Here is a 12,286-nt window from a genome sequence, read left to right on the forward strand (position 1 = left end):
AAGCATTTCAGTCTAAATTTCCTAGAGGAAGGTAACCTCAGGTAAAATTCGGCATTGATGGAAAAGTTAAGGTTTTAATAGTAAATTTGATTTTGTGGTTGTTATTTAAGCAGGAGCTAGAACATGTATAGAAAGGCATGTAAGCCACTTGAGACTTATCTCAAAAGATGTTCCTTAGCCAACGTGAAATTATAGTCATATCTGAAACCTGGTTTTTGGAACTTGCTATTTTCAGATGCTATGGGACTATTAAGTTACTGTTCTTCTGAGTCTAACTCCAGGTGTGGGTAGCAAGAAAGGCTATCTGAGCCTCCAATCCATGACGCCAGTAAGCTGGTGAGATGCTGGTATGAACTGCATAGGTATCTCAAGGGAAGAGTGGGAGAGCAGCTGTTCAAAATGGGCTGAGGTGGGATTCTCCAGACTCAATTTCCCCTGTGACCCCTGGCGGACTTTAAGCCTGACCGAATACAAGTGGACAATCTACTCCTGCCTGGAATAGACATGAAGTTGGGGAGATATTGTTTCCCTGCAATGTCCCTACTCTTGGTGGCAATTCCCTATAGTCAAATGGTTTGTAGGCTTAATACCAGATCTATTCAATTATAGATTATGGGTAGGGGAACATCTAAGGTTGCCTAAAATTAAGCTATTAGGCATAGGACTTTAGACCAACAACATGAAGTTAGGGTCTTTTTATTCTTAGTAATACTGAGGAGACAATTAGATCAAGAGATTGTGAAGTTAGCAACATAAATATTATCTATGTCTCAGTTGGCTTATGTTTAAAAAAAATTCTTTTGTGGTCCATATTATAAATGTTTTAAAAAGATGTTTCACCTAACCAAAAGTTTGAATTGCTTTATCTGTTATAAACTGTGTTAAAAATAAAATAAAAAAAAAAGAATAACAACTGACTTGGAAAATAGATGCAGGAGAGACAATTTAAAAATTATGGAACTACCTGAAAGAAATGATCAAAAAAATATCATAGACATTATCTTTCATGAAATCATCCCAAAAAACTGCCCTGATATTCTAGAGCCAGAGGGCAAAACAAATATTGAAAAAATCCATTGATCATCTCCTGAAAGAGACCCAAAATGAGAAACTTCTTGGAATACTGTGGTGAAATTTCAGAGTTCCCAGGTCATGGAGAAAATATTGCAAGCAGCTGGAAAGAAAAATTCAAGTATTGTGGAAATACAATCAGGATAACACAGGATCTGGCAGCTTCTACATTAAGGGATGAAAGGGCGTGGAATAGGATATTCCAGAAGTCAAAGGAACTGGGATTAAAAGCAAGAATCACCTACCCAGCAAAACAGAGTATAATACTTCAAGGGAAAGGATGGTCATTCAATGATATAGAGGACTTTCAAACATTCATGATGAAAAGACCAGAAATGAATAGAAAATTTGACTTTCAAACAAAAGAATCAAAAGAAGCCTGAAAAGATAAACAGGAAATAGAAATCATAAAGGACTTTTTAAAGCTGAACTGTTTACATTCCTACATGGAAAGATAATATTTGTAACTCTTGAGACTTTTCTCAGTATTTGGGTAGGTGGAGGGATTACACACACACACACACACACACACACACACACACACACACACACATAGACAGAGAGTAAAGGTTGTGTTGAATCAGAAAAAATAAAAAACTAAAATTATGGGGTAAGAGAGGAAAATACTGGGAAGAGAAAGGGAAAAATGGAATAGGGCAGGCTATCACTCATAAAAGAGATAAGAAAAATCTTGTTCAATGGAGGAGAAAAAGAGGAGGTGAGAGCAGAAAAGTGAAGCTTAATCTCTTTACATATGGCTTAAGGAGGGAAAAACATGATCACTAAATTTGGTATGAAAATCTACCTTACACTACAGGAATGTAGGGGAGAAGAGGACAAGTGAGGTGAGGGGGTGATAGAAGGGAGGGCAAATGGGAGAAGGGAGTAATTAGACGTATACACTTTTGGGAAGGGACGAGGTCAAATGAGAGAACAAAAAAAAGGGAGGGGGACAGCGTAGGATGGAGGGCAATATAGTTAGTCTTACACAACAAGACGATTATGGAAATCTTGTGCAAAATGACACATATTTAGCCTGTATTGAATTGCTTGCCTTCTCAGTGGGGATGGGTAGGGAGGGAGGGAGGGAGAGAAGTTGGAATTCAAAGTATTAGAAGTGAGTGTTGATAATTATTATTGAATATAACTGGGAAATAAGAAATACAAGAAATAGGGTATAGAAATTTATCTTGCCCTACAAGAAAAGAGAGAAGATGGGGATAAGGGAAGGGTGAGGTGTGATAGAAGGGAGGGTACATTGAGGGAAGGGGTAATCAGAATGCAAGGTGTTATGGGGTGGGGGGAGGGGAGAGATGGGAAGGAAAATTGGAACTCAAAATTTTTGGAAATGAATGTTGAAATCTAAAAATAAACAAACAAATAAATTTTAAAAAAAAGAAACAATGCCCAGGGAAAAAAAGAAATTATAAAGAGAAAAGACCAACAGAAAGAGCTTCTGTCTGATCATAGGCAATAATATATACATTGTTACCAGAGAGAGAAGCACCAACATCTGGATTTTCAAAGCTGAGGGGGGATGGGAGGGGGCTTCTCATCTGGCACATGAACCTTCTTTCAAAAACTAAGTCCCAAAATAAAACCTCACCTCAGAATATGTGTGTGTGTGTGTGTGTGTGTGTGTGTGTGTGTGTGTGTGTGTGTATTCAGAGCTGGAGGGCAAAACCCTCTTGACTCAGTGCCTCATTAGAAATTAACAAAAGGTATCTGAGGCACATCAATAGATGGGGAAGATCTTTAACTCTTCCCCCATCCAGAATTAACCTCATATTAGCATTATATAGGGACTGACTGGCTTTTCTATTTGTATCCCTAGCACCTACCATAGAGCTTTGTAAGTGCTTAAATCCCTCTTCATTCATTTATTCATTTTCTTAGTGGATATTTACCATGGTTCCTACCCTCTGGCTTCTAATACCTCTAATCAGGGCTTCCTCATGAGTAGTGACCCATCTCTAACTTAGTTGGAGAACCCCTAAATTCACACTTCTATTTGTTATAACTTAAGTAGTTATTATACAATAGTCACATAGTTCCAAAACCATAGTTCTTTGGTACAGTTTCCTAGCAATAAAGTCCAAAGACCAGAAGACAATCATATTCAAATTAGCTACTGGAAAGCAGTGTACTGCAATGAACTTTTCATCAGTCAGCACTTTTGCCTCTGAACTGCTTCAAACAAGGTCCCTCCATTTTTCTGAGGAGCTGTTTTCTCTTGGGTTCTTAGAATAGACTCAAGTAGTTTCTTTTACATCAATGTCTTCTTTCTGCCCTTTTCAGTAGGTATAATGTTCATATAAGAAGGGTAATGTCTCACAGTAATATTAATGGGACACAGGTCTAGTCTCTTGCTTAACCTAAGATCTTTGGACATCATGGGCTGGCCCAGTCTTTCTTTTCCTGATCTTTCACTAAGTGTGGAAATGTTGTGTGGGCAGTGGGACCTGTAGAAGAACGTGCGCTGGACAAATCACATTATGTTGTCCCACAGTAAGCACTTGAGAGATTTCCCTTAAAGTCTTAGGCCACCCCTAATCATAAACTTAAGACTGATAATTAGGCAAGGCCACCTTCCACGTTCATTTCTTTCCTTCCAAGAGGTTCTGTGTGCTAGGAATGACAGACATCATCCTCTTCCTTCTTTGGGGATGGGTTGATACCCCAGGCTGGATGAAGTCCAGATCTGCAAACTGTGCCTGTGGATATTTTCCCCTTAACATCATGCTGCCTTTTTGATAGCAAAGCGAATGTCTTCTGTCTCAGAAGCTGCTTTCTTTTTGTGCCTAATATATTTCTAGAATCCCTTCATCTCTGTCTTCATGTTTATCAATAACAGCTGCTCACATCAGCTGTGGGTTTCGGTAAGGTTCTTACCTTTGATGCCTTAACTAATCCAATGGCAATGCCACCATTGGTAGTGAGTGAGACGAAGGCATTGTGAAGACTTCTCATAATAAAATAATGGGGAATATTGTATTTTCTAAATAAAATATCCTTTCCATAAGGCCTCTCTCTGGATGCCTGATTTCCAGGAATCCAAGGCTTGTGGGCAATTAGGGCCCTTTTCCTCCCTCCTCTCTGTGATAGTGCTACCTGAGCTTTGGTATTTTACCAAATAAGGACATAATGGACTGTAGTCAGAACTTAGAAGTTAATTAATAGAATCTCTCTTTGATACTATTGCCACATCAACTAAGCTCCCTCTTTTCCCCTTCCCCTCCTTTTTACTTTAGTTATAGAATAGCCACATCAGCAGTTAGTTATGTATTAGATAAGGAAGTGTTTGGATTGGTGGATACTGGTTACCTGATTTCCCAGGTCTTGTCTAGTTTTTCGGGCTTAGATTGTAAGCCTGTCTCCAAGCTAATGGAAAGGTGAGATAGTGGGAGGGTGGGATTCTCTGCGTTAGGATGTATGATGGTACTTTGTCCTCTGTAAGCTACCTCCTTCCACTAGTCTCATCCTGGTGGAGGGATGCCCCTTTCTTGTGAGAATTGAATAAAATACTTTCCGTTCTTACCTTGAGATGTCTCTTTATTTTTCTAAAATTTTGAGTAAGAGTCTTGTAACCCACACAGTAGAAACATTGATCAAGTGCTTATGTGCTGAGGACCATATGAAGAGAAAAGAAAGATAGAGTCTATCTTCAGAGAGCTTGCATTCTAATAGGAAGAGAAAACTCAACATGGAATGGTAGCCAGGGGAGAGTAAAGTCATAGAGATGGTTAATGGAGTTGCAGGACAATCTTTTGATGAGCCTTTTCCAGAAGCAATGGAAGCTTCATTCTGATTACATCCTGAAGAGCAACCAGTGGAAAGGGGCAACAGTGGTATATATCCTAGCATAGTAGGGGAGAGAGAGAGGTGGCAGTTGGGGCTGACCTCATCTTAGGGTCACAGATTCAGATCCGAAAGGTGCCCTAGAAGTCAGTGATTCCCAAAGTTCTGATTTTATAGATGAGAAAATTGAAGTACAGAGAGGTTAAATAAATCATCCAGGATTACATACCTAGTCATTATCTAAGGCAGGACTGGAACCTAGATCTTCCTCATTCCAAGTCCAAGACCTTCTGAGGTAGAGAGTCCTTGGCAATCATTCTGACCCTTTCTGGAAAGGTAGTTGGAGATCCTTTTGGAAGGTCCATGGCCTGAGTAGCAGCTGTGACAGGGAAGTATGTCAGGAAATATGCCAGGAAGATGATGTGGGATGGTCAGGGCATGTTTCTCAGTAGACATAACCCCAGGGCAAGAAGTAGAACAGTTGCCTTGTTGGATGCCAGGAACGTGGCTAAGGAGATCAGTGAGTTGATTCTTCAAGCATTTGTGTATAGGAGAAAAGGAACTCAAGAGGATAGTCTCTCCTTAAACAAGTAGGGTTCCTAATCATGTTACCCCTTGTGTCTTGTGTTCCAGACCTGAGCTCTCCCCTCTCTGAGGACTAGGAAGGCTGAATCCAAGTCTGCCTTGGACACTCTCTGGGCATGTCACTTAGACTCTCCTCCAGTGTCCTCATGTCTGTTTTTTCTGATTTGGTCAACACCAAACGTAAATTAGAAGTGCAGGTAGGGAGCTATATAGGGATATATACAAACCTGGTGTTGGGAGTTTCCTGTCTTGGGGTTCAGGAGTTCTCAGATCTTTCACAATCTTTATTTTTCCTCCCTAGCTCTTCCTGCCACATTTGGCTTTCTTTGCCAAGAGGGGAACAGAAAGGAGGGAATGACCCCTGAGCTGCTGAAATCCAAGTGCCAGGGAAGTTGGAATTCCTTCCCTCTAGCCTAAAAGGCCCTCTTTGAGTTGGGTATATTTCCTACTTCTCCACCCCTCCAAAGGAATCTCCTCCCTAATAAAGCCCAAGCCAAGAACCTTTAGAGACACCAATCCGGCATTCATTAGGTTCTTACTGTATGGACTCTCCTACTTAGAAAAGACCCTTAGTTGGGCTGGTGCCTGAACAAGAATCTTCCTCTAACAAAGTAGACCAATGGCCATCCAATTCCTGTTAAAGTTCCGGGGGGTGGGGGTGATGGGGGTGCTGGGAGGGGTAGCGAATCCTTGCCTTCCTGGATGATTTAATTTGCTCTCCATGGGACAACATCTTCCTTCGTGCTCCTGATTCTGCCCTCGGTGCCCAAACTGGACAAATAGAATCTCCCTTCAGAGGAGCCCTTCAAGTTCTTGGGCCCCTTAGGTCTTCAGATTGTATTCCATTTTGTTAAGATTGATCATGTGCTCTCTACACATTCTCCTATGGGGCTCTCCTAGAAACCCTACAAGGATTTTCATTTTACAGATGAGGAAACTGAGGCTCAGGAAGGCTAAGAGAATTGTCCAGGTACCCTGATAGTAAGTATTAGAGCCAAAACACAAACTGAGGCCAAATGAAAATAGTGAAGCAGGTTGAGGCAACTGAATGACTAAAAGGGACCACAGGGAGTGAGACTAGCTTAGGTCTCAAAATGAGCAAACCTGGATTCAAATCTCTTCCACTATCTTAGTCAAGTCACTTCATCTCTGTGACCTTAGTTTCTTCATCTGTAAAAGGAACTAGACCAAATCTCCTTGTCTGTGAGACACTGTGCAACATGTGCAGCAATTGGTGGTTCCCCAGCTCCACTGAGAGGAAGGACATAAGTTTCATTCTCTTTTCTGGAACTAAGAATGTTCCTTGTGATAATGTTGAGTCTAACTGTTCCCCTTCACTCTTCCCTTCTCTACACTCATTTCCTGGGTGCCTTCAGAGGCTCCTCATGTGCCATGATCTCAAGGTTCTTCTCTGGATGTTCTCTAGGTGCTTAGGGTTCTTTCTAGAATGTGGCACCCTGAACTGGAGGGAATCTTTCTGATGGCATCCAGCCAAGGCAGGGGAGAAGAGGCCCTTTTCCTTGACTCCTTCATAGAGCTGGCCCTCTTTGCATCCAGTGTAAGGGCATAGCATATTTTTCTCCAAGCTCATGCATTGGAGTCCCTGAGCCCCCTTCCCACCATTAGTGATCTAGCCTTCTCCCTCCTATGTGTGAAGGTCATGTTATGGACTCATGTAGGAGACTTGACATGGATTCCAGTTCCATGGCCTCTGACTAGGCAATTCATCTTTTACCTTCTTTGGACCAACTCTTTCCTATAATGTAGTGAAAAAAGCCTGCCCAGCCTCAACTCCATGTGAGCTTTCTTACTTCTCCTAATTATCCTTAATGGATGGTATCATGCACTTGTCTTTGGCCTTTACCTCCTGTCTTCGCTTCCACTCTCTATCCAACCTTTGTGATAGGTAACCATTTGCAGCCATATCTGGGTGTTAGACATATCCTTCACACTGCCATGCTTTCTCTTAGTGTCTTTGGAATCTCATTCTCATTCCTCTGAGACTGATTTCCCTGTGGAATTCAAGGCTGTGGGATATTGCCTTCCTTTTCTACACCCTTTGAAATCTGCTTTCCAAAACCTGAGGTACTTTTCCTTTGCTATCACAAATTCTAAGAGTGGCCATTTCCCCACAAGGTGCCCATGATTTCCCTTTGTAACCATTCCCTGATTCTGATGACAATCAGGCTATCATGGTGCAGTGAAGACAGCCCTGGGCCTGGGGACAGGAAGATCTGGGTTCAGATCCTGTCTTAGACATTTACTGTGTGATTCTGGGCCTTTTAAAATCACATCTATAAAATGAGAATATTGATAGCACCCATCTCCTAGGAGTGTGGTGGTGCTCAAATGGGATTTTCTATGGAAGGTACTTGATAGATTTTTGAAGGTGGCCAAATGAACATTTTTCTTTTACCTTTTGAAGGATGATGATGATTAGAATTTGCATTTGTATGATGCTTTGACATTTGCAAAGTTCTTTACAAATATTGTCTTATTGATGATTGTTGACAAGCCCAGAGTTTAGTTTTTTTTAAAACTGTGCTACCTTTTGCTAATATGGACAGGTAGGTGGTGAAGTGGATGGAGTGTTGGGTGTGAAGACAGGAAGACTCCTCTTCAGATACATACTGGCTCTGTGACCCTGGACAAGTCACTTACTCCTCTTTGTCTCAGTTTCCTCATCTGTAAAATGAGCTGGAGAAGGAAATGGCAAACCAGTCTAGTATCTCTTCTAGTATCTCTGCCAAAGAAACCCCAGATGGGGTCATGGAGAGTCAGCTATAACTGAAATGGCACAGCAACAACATCAACATCTTTGCCAGAATGTCTAGGTAGTTGTTACTCTGCCTTCCTTATGATGTCCTACATGCTTCTGTGTGCCAGACCTGTGATCTGTTTTCTGCAGCCCCTGTTTCCTCTCTCCATCTAGGTGGTTTAGAGCATACTTCTATAATGATGTTCGTTCACTTCAACCAAGAGCTGACCATGCCATCCCATTTCTGAATTTCTTCACGTTGGTCTACATTCTTTTTGAAAAAAAATTAAATTTTATTGCCAACTTTTGTTTTTGTATTATTTGCATTTCCCAGTGTCTCTCTTCTCCCTTTCCCTCCCAGGGTGATTTCTCTTTTAAAGAAGAGTTGTGTAAAGGGCAAAAAAGATTCAGCAGAACCAAGCAACACATCACAAGAGTCTGACATGATAGCCAGTGTTCTGCTCCTACCATCCCCAGTCTGCCTTCCATGTAGTGTGTGCTCAACATTTGCTTGCTGAGTTTGGGTTTGGGAGTGCAAGGGTCATGTGGATGATTCTTTTGGGAGAAGAGTTATCAGTGTCAATTTAAGCAATTAAAAAAAACTTCCCTTGAGCTAGAGTCCAATCAAGGGTGAGCCCTCAGTGCTGAGAGAGCCACCTCCCATGTGTCCTTGGCAATCCCGTGTTTCCCCCATTATCTGTGGCTGAGCCAGAGTGTGTCCATGTTTCAGAGATCTGTGACATTCAAGGATGTTGCTGTGGACTTCACTTGGGAGGAGTGGGGGCAGCTGATCTAACCACAGAGAGACCTGTACTGGGATGCAGTGTTGGAGATCTGTAAGAACCTCATCTTGCTGGGTAAGGACAGTTTGCATCCATTTCTTAGACTGTCCTTGCTTGCTCCCCAAAGGCTGTGGGGAGCCTGAAAGGTTTCCTTGAGCTTGCTCCACATAAAGATTCCAGAATATATGGAATGTTGGGGGTGGGGGAGGAGGGACAGTATTTCTAAATCTTTTGGGTCTCATGGACTAAATTATTTCTGCCTCACCTTCCTAAGAGAAAGGACTTTGTGGTGGCTGCCCCTCTATTCTCTTTCCCACAAGATCAAAGACTTTCTTTTCTCTTGATTGATTTTCAGGGCAGACACCAAATGACATGCAGAATACATAGCCTCTTAGCACTGAAGGGGTTGGTTGACGTTTTTTTCTTTGATAATCCCTCCTTCCTTCAAAAGGCAATATAGAGCAGCCTTCAGGGGACCCTGGGTCACCCCAGGGGATGTTTTCATCTATATTGTTTACCTCTTAAGAGAAAAAGTCATGGGTTTAGATCAGAAGTAGCTCTGTGGCCCTAGCCCATTCTCATTTCTACCCCATCAACAGACCTTTCAGTTTCCAAACTAGATGTGATTTCTCAGTTGGAGTGAGGAGAAGCACCTTGGGTACCTGAGGGGGAAGTCCTAGGACGCACCTGTCCAGATGAGTTTATGACCCCTGCTGCTGAGCCTCACTGTTAGTACTAGGCCAGCTGCTCAGTCAGGGGTCAGCACCTGGGCCAGGTGAGCTGTGTAATTCTTCTTCAAGGCTCCTGGGCCCGTGGGGAGGGTGAAAAGTGATCTACTATGAGCATGCTCCTATGTCCTCATGTCTTACACTGGTCAACTTCCTGGTATCTGCCTTCCTTTGAATCTTCTCTCACATATAGAGAAGAAGATATCCCTTTTTGTGAGGATAAATGTTTAAAAATGTACCCTAAATTTATAATCCATAAAACTTCCATATAAGAAAATAAAAGGTGGAATACAAACTGGTATATTCCTATGAACAATGTGGTTATTGCTCAGCAATATAGAGGGAGAACAGGAATGGCAAGGATTGCTTCTAATGCAATCCCAGGTGTACAGGTCACCAGACCATGGTACAAGCCAGTGCATTTTGCCAGAGGTTTGTTTTGAAAAGGGAAAGCTGGGCTACTGAGGGTCCACGTTGTAGGAGGACTGAACAGTGTCTTCCCTGGCAGTGCCAAGTGCTAATGCAGTAATGCTACCCTTGACCACAGTGGCCTGAGAAAATCATCACTCCTTGAAAGAGGAGAAACCATCTATCAGCTCTCAGATTCTTCCCTTTCCAGAAGCAGCATGAATGGAAGTCAGGTGCAAACTTTTGTCATTCTCAGGGACAGACTGTGAGATTCTCAAGAAATCCTGGACCCTTACATTGGCAAGCACAACCACTACAAACCTTGTACCCCAAAGAGGTTTGGCCGTCATGTTGTAGTGTTGAGGGTTGGCAGAATGGGTGACGGCTGTCCACTTGGGGTGATCCATGAGGGCACAAAGGATGCAACCTAAAGAAATGAGAGCCTTTGGCAAGAGGCTAAAGACGTAAGCAGGTGGTCTTGTCTTCATGCAAGCTGTTAGAAATGTGAAACAGTACAGGGCTGAGTATGTCCCCTTGGGGCACTTCACCAAGGGACTGGCCTCCAAGCTGATATGAGCAAATGTTTGAACTTCAGCTATTTTTTTTGAAGTGACAGTTTCTTGCATTAGACTTATTGTCCAGTTCCCAGTCCACATTTATTGTACTCACACTTACTCTTTATCTCTCCAACTTTCCCAAGAGGATAGTTTGAGATGCTTAGTCAGATGCTTGTCTAATATAAAGGAAACCACAGCATTCCCTCATGTACCATACAGGTTTACACACAGTAATCAAATACCCATTAGGAATAAGGCATTGGCACTAAGTTCTGGGTGTTGTGATTAGAATTTAACAAAAGGGTAAACTGAGACAGATCTCTGTGAAAGATAACATTTATTAGCAGGGGCATGCTACTGTCCATAAATGGGTCAATGCATCACCACTGTTGGTATTGAAGACCCTGAGCAAAAGGACCGTTCTCCTTCTATGGGTTTTGGGAAGCGTAGAACAATAGCAGGCTAGATGACGTCATGGAATTAAAGACAACATGACTGGTTATAGAGCTGAGGTGCTGAGAATAATATGGTTGGTTAGAAGTCTGGTAACATGTGCTAGCCACAACCCCCCTTTTTCTCTCATGAGACTAAGATGTGCTTATTGTCTGAGTGCAGGTGCAAGATGGAGGTCAGACTTTTGGAGAACAAAGCAAACCTCCTCAAATGATAGTTTGGTGGAGGAAAGATATCAGGCCCTCCAACTCCCTTTCTATTCACACACATTCTCCACAGTCAGTTAGATTCCTTGAGCAGGAGTGCCAGAACTCATTGTAGGCCAGCTACTGAACTAAGCTTGGAGACAAAGAACTGTGACTTATGCAGTTATGGGACAAAGTCAATTACTTGCAAATAAATCAATAAGAAAATGGTACAGGATCAATTTTAACCTCATGAGGATACAAGAACACAAAAATAACAACACTGTCTGCCCCACGGAGCTGACGTGGTCCTAGTGACCATGACCTCTCCCCTTAGCTCACATGCTCTTGATAAGATAAAATGTTTCACTGCTATTTTAAATGAACAAATCAAAATATGTATCACTTTCTTTTTCTTAACTTTAGAAAATAAGTGGGGAAAATCTTTAAGAATTGTAGTTATAATGTCTTAGCAACAAGGTCAATGCCATTTAAACTCAATTGTTGTATTGAGGTAACTACGTGGTACAGGGGGGAAAGTACTAGACCTGAAGGCAGGAAGACCTGAGGGTAAAGACAGCTTCAGATGCTTATTAGCTGTGTGACTTTGGACAAGTCACTCCATCTCTGTTTGCCTCAGTTTTCTCATCTGTAAAATGAGAATAATAATGGCATAGTTGTTGTGAGGATTAAGTGAGATAATATTTGTAAAAGACTTAGGGGCTGGCACATAAAAAATGTGTATTCCCACTCCCACCCCTGCATTGTCCACAATGTCTGGAGTCCAGTATGCCCTAAAGTCTGAGGTAGTCACTGTTCTTAACTAAATGTTCTGTTAGAAAGTTATATACAAATCTTCTGGTTTCATTTCTACACTAGATTACCTCTTTCTCAGTCATTTATGTTGTTTCACATCTTTTGTGTTTATGAGTAACAGCAGCTCTTGGACTGATATCTCTGT

At 41.9% G+C, this 12,286-nt stretch overlaps 1 pseudogene; it reads left to right on the forward strand.

Moving 5' to 3' along the window:
* The window catches only part of LOC140507323 (uncharacterized), an 83,972-nt pseudogene that overhangs the window by 69,921 nt on the left and 1,765 nt on the right, over nucleotides 1-12,286 (forward strand).

Source organism: Notamacropus eugenii, chromosome 5, assembly GCF_028372415.1.
Source record: "Notamacropus eugenii isolate mMacEug1 chromosome 5, mMacEug1.pri_v2, whole genome shotgun sequence".
In the NCBI taxonomy this organism is placed as follows: domain Eukaryota; kingdom Metazoa; phylum Chordata; class Mammalia; order Diprotodontia; family Macropodidae; genus Notamacropus; species Notamacropus eugenii.